The sequence below is a fragment of the Lynx canadensis genome, chromosome X (genome assembly GCF_007474595.2).
Source record: "Lynx canadensis isolate LIC74 chromosome X, mLynCan4.pri.v2, whole genome shotgun sequence".
NCBI classification, from domain to species: Eukaryota; Metazoa; Chordata; class Mammalia; order Carnivora; family Felidae; genus Lynx; species Lynx canadensis.
In genome coordinates this window covers 77,754,820-77,766,636 of record NC_044321.2, presented here as the reverse complement: position 1 = coordinate 77,766,636, position 11,817 = coordinate 77,754,820, and the positions used below count along the sequence as shown (strand labels likewise).

The window sequence follows — 11,817 nt, the reverse complement described above, 5'->3', positions numbered from 1 at the left end:
GCCAAGTGAACTCAAAACTGGCTATAATTGGTCTCTGTTTATAAAGACATTTGTTTGACTAGGTGTAGACATGCAGCTATATGCTTCCTGTTAAAGTAAGATGTTTAAGGCAAGTGTGGATGGTGATCTATTAGATGGATGTGAACTATAAACTTAGGATTGTTCAGGATTAGTATTGAGTTGTTTTGGCTTCCCATAATACTTAAAACAAGACTCATTACTTAATATAACCTACAAAGCCTTAAATTATCTGACCCTTTCAGCCCCTTCAACCTTATCCCCTGCCATTTTATTCTTTGATCGCTAAAGCCCAGCTAAATTGACCTTTCTGTCTCTCAGACACACCAAACTCTCTTAAGGGCCTTTCCGTTTTTCATTCCCCTATTTAGAATACTGAGTCCTCTGATCTTGAATAAAACTATTCTTTTCATCTAGATCACAACTCAAATATTGTTACCATAGAGAAGCTCTTCCCTGACTATCTAATCTAATGGCATGTTTATTTCATCCCACCCACCACTGACAGTCACTATCACATATTTCTTCATGTTAGGTATTTCTTCTATCAAGAATTACTTTTTTATTGTCTTTCTCCTTTTACTAAAATATAAGCCTGGTGAAAGTAAAGTCCTGCTCTCTTATTCACAGCTATATCTTTAACACCTAGAGCAGTGTCTGTGTTGTAAGAGACACTCATAAATTTATTAAATGAATATATAAAATTTAAGAATAACTTACACTGCACTCTATCAATTTGTAAGTTCAAAAGAATATTAATGTATATCAGGATCAGAGATTGGGTCCCAGGAACAAGGACCCTTAAGTCTAATATAAGAGAGAGATCTCCAGATGTATTCCCTTCTCAGACTGCAAGAATCATAGCACAGGAAAGGGTATCAAAAGGAACTCTTGATGTAGCTCCCATAATTCTAAACTCCATTAAAATCCTCTGTTTTCTTTTCCCCCAATATTGTAAAATTCAAATATGATGGCCTTGCATATGATTGTTAAAAATGGGTCTTCTTTGGGCCTCTACTATGTCATTTTCTTTTCCAATCCATTATTCACACTCGACAAAATGATCTTTTAAAAATGTAAATGATATAACATTAACATTAAGTTTCCCTCAGCAAATACGCGGAATCATTACCTTATTTTTAGAGTCTGCACAATCTGGCTTTCTACCCTCCATCCACTTTGATATTCTTTCTGTTCCTGGAATGTGCCATGTCCTTTCTCTTAGTTTAAGGCTTCACATATGCTATTCCATCAGCTTGAAACAGACTTTCTTCAGCCTTCTCCGCTTTCCTAACTTATCCCTAAAGTCTCAGATAAAATGTCCCTTTTTCAAAGAGGCTTCCCTTACCATCCAGGCTAATTGACATCTCTAATATGAATTCTCATAAGCCCCTGTGCCCTCCATTATTATGCTTAACACATTTCATTCTGATTCCAGAATGGGAAGCAGGAAATAAGTATGTTTTATTTACTGTTGCATAGTGCCTGGCACAGAACAAGTTCTCAGTAATTATTTAAATGAAATTATTCAATAGTGTGTTTGGAGTTTAATCTCTCAGATCTATGTATATAGTTAGCTTTGATTCAGTAACAAGAATTAGCTTTAGAAAAGTGACACAGACCTTTTTTATTTCTTATATAGCATTCCACATTATTTCATTTTTCTCCTATGAAAAAGAGTATTTTTTTCCAAAAAGAGGCTTTTTATAAAATGGCCTCAGATCTTTGAAACTGCCCATTTTTTAAATTTTCCTAATCACATCACATCTCTCCCCATCATTAAATTGTTGTTCTCGAAAGACCATCTTTCCAAAAGTTCCTTGTACATGCTGTTTAGAGACTGTGTTGAAATTATTGTAGATCCAACAAGGTTTTAAACATTTCAGTTGTGTCTAAATGTAATTTTTAAAAATGTTTATTTATTTATTTTGAGGGTGGGGAGGAGCAGAAAGAGGTAGAGAGAGAATCCCAAGCAGGTTCTGTGCTGTCAGCATGGAGCCTGATGGGGGGCTTGGTACCATGGTGTGAGATCATGACTTGAGAGGAAATCAAGACTTGAACACTTAACCAAATGAACCAGCCAGGCACCCTTAAATTTATTTTTTTAATTTTGTATATATTTTTTTAAAGTTTATTTATTTTTGAGAGAGACAGAGACAGAATGTAAGTGGGTTGGGGCAGAGAGAGAGGGACACAGAATCTGAAGCAGGCTGCAGGCTCTGAGCTGTCATCACAGAGCCTGACACGGGGCTCAAACCCACCAGCTGCAAGATCATGACCTGAGCCAAAGTCAGACGCTAAACCGACCGAGCCACCCAGGCGCCCCTAAATTTAATTTTTTTTTAAGTAACCAATGATAAACTTTTTTTTTATATAAAACTTTTCAAAACATAGTCTGAAATTTTGTGCATTCATAATACTGTGTGTTGTTGTTAAGGGATAGTTTGATATATAAAACTATATATATATATATATATATATATATATATAAATATATAAATATATGTAAAATATTATCTTAAAGGGCAAAGAATTAGTACTGAGAACAAGAAAATTACCCTTTTTGGATGAAAGAATGTCACAGCAGCAAACACACTTATTTATATTTTTTTTCCTCCATTTTGTTTTTCATTGGTAGAGGAAAATTGTGGGAACTCATAATGATTGGGGATGCTAGAAAAACAACTTCATACCTTCTCTTTGGTATGATTTGGAAGCAGTCTGGTCTCTTGTTAGAAAGCCATATTTGAGGGGCGCCTGGGTGGCGCAGTCGGTTAAGCGTCCGACTTCAGCCAGGTCACGATCTCGCGGTCTGTGAGTTCGAGCCCCGCGTCAGGCTCTGGGCTGATGGCTCCGAGCCTGGAGCCTGTTTCCGATTCTGTGTCTCCCTCTCTCTCTGCCCCTCCCCCGTTCATGCTCTGTCTCTCTCTGTCCCAAAAATAAATAAACGTTGAAAAAAAAAATTAAAAAAAAAAAAAAGAAAGCCATATTTGCAAGATTTTTTTTTTTTTTCAGACAGGCCCAAAAGGTTGTAATGATGCAGCGGACATTTTTTTTTTTTTTATCCTAAATCAAGAATTCTCATTCTCAATCCTGAGAGTAAAACAAAGAGAACATAGGTTAAAAATTAGCATATTTGTCTAGGATTACTAATAATGAAATCTTACTTTAGATAGAATTTCATATTTATTTAAATTTTATTTTATATATGTGCTGTCATTTTAAACTGATAAGAACAGATACTACACTTGATCTTAGCCAAAAGGCCGAGAAGCGATGTGCTGTCATTTTAAAAATGTGATTTTTCAGTGCAATTTAGTGGTTAAAATTATGTATTTTAAGAAGATGTTCATCATTTGCAACAATATTAAGTTTAAAAATTATGCCATCAATTACATTCTTTCTCTATGAGAACCATGGCAATGGTAAGCATTGCTCTTTGGCCATGAGAGTGCAGTTAACACACCCAACGAATTGGTGATAATTTATCTAAATTTCCAGCAAAGTACCTTATTGGTAACTGCCTGTTGAAATCTGGTTTAATAAATACAGTACTCAAGTATTTTCCCCTCCCAAGAGCTGTAGTTAATGAGGATAAATAATTTGCAAGCCATTTTTCTTCATAGGAGTTCTTTCTTCATATGAATCCAACTCGTGAAAATACTTCATTCATTTCAAATTACCTGGACTACTCTCCTCTACAACTGTCATTCTTTTACACCATTGTACTCTAAATATCATTCAATAATCTAGGAAAAGATGAATAAAACCAGACAAAATTCTTGCCCTCTTTCTTGCCCTCTTTCTGTCTTTATATATATATATATATACATATATATATACACACACACACATACAGATATAAATATACACATACATACACATATTCATAAATAAATGAGGGTTTATGGGGAGGGTTTTTTTTTAGAATTTTTAATAATTAATAAGAATAAAGATATGTAAAAATTATAAATTAGAATTCCTGGACAAAATGGTCAATTTTCTAGAAAAAAAAATAACATAAAAACATAAGTTAAAGGTTTCCCAGAATAAAAAACATAAAACAAACCAATGACTATAAAACAGGTTGGGAAAAGAAAAGTTTAAAGTAATTGCCTGAAAGATAACTCAGGTCCAAATGTTTTTATAGCTATATTTTCTTAAACCTTTAAGAAACTGGAAATTCCTGCACTTTCCAAACTTATATTACCAGAAAATAAACTCTTCAAGGACACAAAGTTCATTTTCACAACCAGCATAACAGCATAACTCTGATGTATAACTTTGGCAAAGATAACCCTTATTACAAACACACTACAGTCTAATCTTATTTATGAATATATGTGTGTGTGTGTGCATGTTTGTGTTTGTATACACATATATGCATACTAAACAATGAAATAATACAGGTGAGTATTATCTAATTGTGGAGCTGTAGAAGGACATTCTAAGCATGACTTCTAAAGAAAAACTATATAAGAAAAATTAAGTATTTGATAGATTTGATTACATACAACTTAAAAACAAATTAAATTAATATCACTAAAAGCAAAAAATGGCAAACTGAGAAAATAATTGAAAAATAAATAGCAGAAAAAGGGTTAATATTTTCAACATATGAATATAACTTGCATACCAATTAGAAAACATGAGGCATTTCAGGAGAAAACTGAACAAGGGACAGTTTTTATAAATTTGTAAAAATTATAGAAAATTTATAAATATTTTCAATTAACCCATGGAAAAATAGTTAACCTCCAAATAAATCAAAATTCAAATTAAATGATGAGATAGTTTTTTCTAGCAAACAAGGAAAAATATTTTTTAATTTTTTTTAACGTTTATTTATTTTTGAGACAGAGAGAGAGACAGAGCATGAACGAGGGAGGGGCAGAGAGAGAGAGAGAGAGAGACACAGAATCGGAAGCAGGCTCCAGGCTCTGAGCCATCAGCCCAGAGCCTGACGCAGGGCTCGAACTCATGGACCGTGAGATCATGACCCGGGCTGAAGTCGGATGCTTAACCGACCGAGCCACCCAGGCGCCCCTGGAAAAATATTTTTAACATACAGGTAGTTCTGGCAAGAATATTCTAAAAATTGGCACTCATGTACACTGGCAACGAAGTGTAAATCAGTACAGATTATCTTGAGGGAAATTTAGCAATATGTATGAAAAATCTTAAATAGCTTTACTCCTTAGTAAATCCACAGATTGAAAATTATTTTAAACAAATAATCAGACATGTAGAAAAACATACTCTAGAGGATGTTTACTACAACATTATTCTAATATTAAATATTTGAAATCATTTAAGTATTTAAAAATTGGGAATTATTTAAATAAGCTTTGATGCATAGAAATGATAGGATATTGATGCTATTAAAAAGCATATTTTAAAATAATATTTAATGACATGGTAAATGTACATAATTTAATTTTAGGTAAAAAAAGCAGACTATAAAACAGAATTTGAATGATTTTATGGTGTTTATATACACATCAATATATAGAAAATGCTAAATATATACAATTATTAAACATTTTTATTATTTTTTTATTTTAGAGAGAGTATTGAGCAGGGAAGAGGGGCATAAGGGCAGAGAGAGAGAGAGAATCTGAAGTAGGCTCCACCCTCAGCATGGAGCCTGACATGGGGCTGGATTTTAAGACGCTGGGATCATAACCTGAACCAAAATCAAGAGTTGGGCGCTCAACCTACTGAGCCACCCACGTGCCCATATATACAATTTTTTAACAGTGTTTATGTCTGTGGTGGGATTTTGAGTAGTGTCTATCTTTGTTATTTTTTTCTTTCAGAAAAAAAATTTCTTTTAGAAAAATATTTGGGGGCAGTTTGTAATTGCACCAAAAAATGCATTATCTATGAATAAACCTAACCAAAGAGGTAAAAGATCTATATTCTCAAAAATAGAAAACTTATGAAAGAAATTAAAGAGTACACAAAGAAATGGGAAAACATCCCATGCTCATGAATTGGAAGAACAAACATTGTTAAATGTTTATATTACCTAAAGCAATCTACACATTTATTGCAATGCCTATCAAAATAACACCAGCAATTTTTTTTTGTAGAGCTAGAACATACAATCTTAAAATCTTCAATGGATATTTGCTACTTTTGTTATTTTAAAAATAATGATTCAGAATGTTTATATTGAATTCCTGAAATTAACTCCTCCATGGAAATCTCATTAACAAACATAATATTAATCCATTCAGAGCCTACATAAAACCAGTGAGGTACTCAAAATTCATAACTCAGTAGGAATAAAGAGAATAATACTTTAGAAATCTCAAAGCCTTCAAAGCAACAAAGGGTCAGCTCAAATAAATATTCTTTATAGTATATTGGTGAAGACCAAGTACAGGTAAGAAAAAGATAAATTGTAGAAGTATGAACATAATTATATAAATCAACATTAAGGAATTAGTGCAATTTTTTAGATCCCTAACTGTTTGAGAGATCACATTTTACTATTTCCTCCATCTTTTGTTTTTCCTTTAGCTTTTTTTTTTAAGATGCATTATATTTTTTCCTCAGATCCACTTTTCTGTGAGAATTGATTTGATCACTTAGCATTGCATTATCAGGAGTAAGCCCACTAGACCATGCATTCAAGGTAATTTCATTATACCTGTGAAGTGTAATTGAAGAATTGCGTTTTCAACGTTAGAAGATCCTAGCTTGGTCAACTGAGATGTAATCCTATTTAATAGTGTCATTGATAGCATTCATTTAAAACTACAATGTCAAATTCTGGGGGGAAAGAGACCTTGAATGAAATTAGTTTCTAAAGGAACATGGAGGGTAACACGTGACTTTTTTCTCTCAGAATTGATGACAATCTTAAAATGTCAGATCTTCCTGCATTTAAATAGCATATTCATAAAAAATGAGCTATTTTTGTATATCATAAGAAACACACACACGCGCGCACACACACACACACACACACACACAGTTAGTCATAGAGCTTCCAGAGGACAAGTACGTACTTTATCTTTTCTTTATATTATCAGAAAATAGCTGAAATATACCCTACAAAATGGCTTTTACAACATTGGCAGAGAGAAAAATGGCCAAAGCGATTAGATTAAAATTCTAATAACTGAGATTAACATACAATTTAGTTTTCAGTATTTTAACTTTAGCTCTTTACAATAATTTTTTTAAATTTTTTTTAACATTTATTTATTTTTGAGACAGAGACAGAGCATGAACAGAGGAGGGGCAGAGAGAGAGGGAGACACAGAGTCGGAAACCAGCTCCAGGCTCTGCTCCGTCAGCACAGAGCTCGACCGCGGGGCTGGAACTCACAAACCGCGAGATCATGACCTGAGCCCAAGTCGGCTGCTTAACTGACTGAGCCACCCAGGTGCCCCTCTTTACAATAATTTTTAAAAAAAGCAAAGCTATGGGGCATAATGAAATCATTTTATTCCCATTATAGAGACTGAGTGACACGTATTTACTATAAGAACTAATTGGTACAACATTAAATTTAAAGGAATTTTGTAGGTGGCTACAATTTGGAGCATGCATTATGTTTTTCCTTCACAGAACAAGAGTGAAGTAAAAAATATGATTAGCACTGAAGTGAAATGGACAAGAAGCATATTTTAAGATGAACAAATTTATCTTTTCTCATTTGCAAATAATCAAAAGCTGTTGAAGACAAATACAGGAGACATGTCTTCTTGAATGAACACATTTTTGTGGAAAATGAAAGTGAGTGTGTGTGTGTGTATGTGTGTGTGTAGAGGACAGGGAGATGGAGGAGGAGAGGAATAACATTTGAAACAGAGAGTCAGCAGGGGGCAAGAAATGGGTGGAAGGTTGAAAGATTAAATAATAAATATCCATTCAGGCTATCATTTCCTTAAATCATCTAAACAGCTGTAACTAGATAATCATCAAGTCAGCAGATCAGGCCAAGGATTTGCGATTTAGTCACTGTAACATATGGTGGAAACTTCACATATTCCTTGGTACTTACTGCATCTAATGCTACTAGGTAAAATATCTTGCAAAGGCTACCTTAGCAATTATTGTTTTATATTTCCAAAAAACCAGTTGGCAAAACACCACACTAAGAGCCCACATGAATGATAATGTGAAAGTTAGTAGTTTGGAACCTAAGAAGATAAGTGGATGGACTGAAACTTTTTGAGAACAATGTAAGTGAAGTGTAAATGCCAAATTGATTTTAATATTGACCCAAGTTCATCCAATGGTTTAGGTACATGCATCACTGTAGACATCTCAGGTATGTTATGAGTGCTACTTAATATTGACTCATATGTGAGACTCATTTGGTTCAGAATTTAAGAAGATGCCCAATCTCTCTCTGTCCCTTTCTCTGTCTTTTTCTCTCCCCCCACCCACACACGTTTTCTCCAACTCAATTATGTGGGAAAATATATGCCTTCAAAATATATTATAATAGGGAGATAATGTGAGGAGAAAAATCAGAGCAAATAGAAAGTGCTACAAAGAGTTTTGGGTCAACCTCTTTATGTATCTCAATTATATCTTCTTTCCCTTCGACCTCTACTACCCCTACCCTAACCATCCAATTGGATGTGTTCTCTTATTCTTGTGATGCAGAGACCAGTAGCAGAAAGTAGGGATAGATTAGAAAATAGATGATTTGAAAAAGGGATATTTTTCACTTTGGTATAATCAGAAAGTTGAGTTCAACAACATTTTTTGTGTGCCTATTAAATTTCAAGACAGTGTTGGGAAATAAGGGTACTAATGTAAATACATATATAGGCCTTGGTATCAAGGACTTTATAATTTAGAAAGAGTAGAGAGAAAAATAGTTAATTTCATTTTAATGTGGTAATTGACAAGATGAACTGTAAACTCCATGAAGGCAGTAGTTATGCTTAATGCTGCTCACTTGTATATCCTGATTATCTAGCACATTTTCTTACACATAGTGAATTCTCAATAAATGTTAAATAAGTAAACAGAAGTGTATGACAGTCATTATGGCAACAGAGAAGAGGGCAGATCACAACAGGTGATTTAGGGTGAGGTTTTTGGAAGGGATGATGGCTGAACTGAAACTTATTAACAATTTGCCAAGTTAAAAAAAGAAGTGGGAAGGCTCTAATCAGAAAGAATAGCACAATAATAAGTAAAACGTAAGAAATAGGATGTTGTATATTAAAAAATATATAAGAAGTTTGGTAATACCAGATATACACCAACAACACTGGGGGAAGGAGGAAGATGACAGCAAAGTAGGAGGACCCTAGGCTCATCTTGTCCCATAAACACAACAAGATATCTATCAAATCATCTTAAATACCTCAGAAATCAACCTGAGGACTTACAGAACAAACTCCACAACTAAAAGGAGAGAAGAGGCTGCACTGAGGAAAGTAGGAAGTACAGATACACGGTTTAGGGAGGAAATGGATTGTGGGTGCTACAGAAAGGAGGGAGCTATAGTCACAGAGAAGGGAAGAGAGAGGAGCACACAGGGCAATGCACAAGTAGAACATTTCCATAAAACCATGCAAATTGAAAATGAGAGGGGCTGAATTTTGGTAAGTTGTCAACAAGCGGGGCTTAAAGCCTGGAGTTTTAAAGGTCAGTAGTCTTGGCTGAGATAAATCGTGGAGGGCACCATCTTGCTCCTGGAAAGAAAGCAGGCAAACAACTGTGAGGGAACACCGCATGGAAACAGTGATATGAACAATACATGAGGAACAGACGGGGAGATTATTTACTCTTCTCTGAGCATATCCTGGAGAGGCAGCATTCATGGAGACACCTCTCTGGGGGAAAAAGGAGCTGTCTAGTACCATTTCAGCATACATACAGAATAACCTGTAGGAAGCAGTGCAGTATGGACACTGGCTGCCTAACTTGCCTATGTCCTCTGCTCTTTTTTTAAATTTTTAAATTTTATTTTTATTTTATTTTTTATATTAAATATAATTTATTGTCAAATTGGTTTCCATATAACACCCAGTGCTCATCCCAACAGGTGCCCTCCTCAATACCCATCACCCACCCTCCCCTCCCTCCCACCCCCCATCAACCCTCAGTTTGTTCTCAGTATTTAAGAGTCTCTTATGGTTTACCTCCCTCCCTCTCTGTACCTTTCCCCCCTTCCCCTCCCTCATGGTTCTCTGCTAAGTTTCTCAGGATCCACATATGAGTGAAAACATATGGTATCTGTCTTTTTTTGACTGATTTATTTCACTTAGCTTAATACTTTCCAGTTCCATCCATGTTGCTACAAATGGCAAGATTTCATTCTTTATCGCTGCCAAGTAGTATTCCATTGTATATATAAACCACTGCTTTTCTTAGTCAAGCTTGCTTTATACCCAGCACTGAAACCCCCGCCCCCATCCACCCTCAGAAGACCAGCAGAAACCTTTCCCACACCAAGCACTGTTCCCTGCTCCCTCCAGGCACATCTGCACTAGGGCAAGTTGACCTGAGAATCAGAGCAGCAGGCTCCTCCAAAAAGACCAACACAAATTATTTCCATGAGCTTGGTCTACTGATCATAGTGTGATGCAATATTTCAGGTTTAGAGGAAACTATAACTAACTTCATTTGAGATTTTTGTTAGTTCACTTGTTTGTACATTTTTTTTTCAACTTTTTTTAATTTTATTTTTGGGACAGAGAGAGACAGAGCATGAACGGGGGAGGGGCAGAGAGAGAGGGAGACACAGAATCGGAAACAGGCTCCAGGCTCTGAGCCATCAGCCCAGAGCCCGACGCGGGGCTCGAACTCACGGACCGCGAGATCGTGACCTGGCTGAAGTCGGACGCTTAACCGACTGCGCCACCCAGGCGCCCCAACAACTTATTTTCATTAAAATAAATATAGTGAAATGTAAGCAAAAATACAACACACACACTGAAAGTATTTGCAACACATATAATTGTCAAAGGCTGACACCAGAAATCCTATAAATTAATAGGGAAAGAACAAAAAACACAAACAGAAAAACAGGTGAAAGGATATTAAGTCATTTCACAAAGGATAAGAAAAATGGATGTGGCTGATAAATATATACAGAAAGGCTTTACTTAATAATATAATAATATATGATAAAATATAATAATTATAATATAATAACCTCAAAGAGATATCATATTATACTCATTTGAATGGAAAAAATGTTGAGAAAATTTTCCAATACCAGAAGATATGACCCCACAGAATCTTGGTAATGTTGCTGGTGAGAGTATAAGTTGGTATGACAACTTTGGAAAACAGTTTGCCATTATCTTGTAAAATTGAATGTTCATATACACTATGACTCAGCAATAACACTTCTAGGTATATGACCCCCAATATTTCTTATTTATGTATGTATTTATTTATTATACATTATCTATTTACTTACTTATTTACATATTTTATAGAGAGCATGAGCCAGGAAGAGGGGCAGTGGGAGAGAGAGAGAGAGAGAGAGAGAGAGAGAGAGAGAGAGAATCCCAAGCAGGCTCCATGCTCAGCGGGGACCCCAATAGGAAGCTAATCCCACAAACCTGGGATCATGATCTGAGCCAAAATCACTCAACCAACTGAGCCACCCATGTGCCCCTACCCCCCCCCCCAATATTTCTTGTACAATCACAGAATTATACATAACAACACTATTTGTAATAGAGAGGAGAGTGGTGTAAAAAGAAAGTAAAACAAAACAGTCACAATAAGAAAAACAAAAGACTAGAAACAATTAAAAACCTATTATCAGGAGGATAGATACATTTTCAGTGCAAAAAAGCAAGA

The 11,817-nt window shown here is 35.1% G+C and overlaps 1 pseudogene; it reads right to left on the bottom strand.

Annotated features, from left to right (window-relative positions):
- Window positions 1-3,190: 3,190 nt before the first annotated feature.
- LOC115507991 lies at window positions 3,191-3,296 on the bottom strand (annotated as a pseudogene).
- Window positions 3,297-11,817: the final 8,521 nt, after the last annotated feature.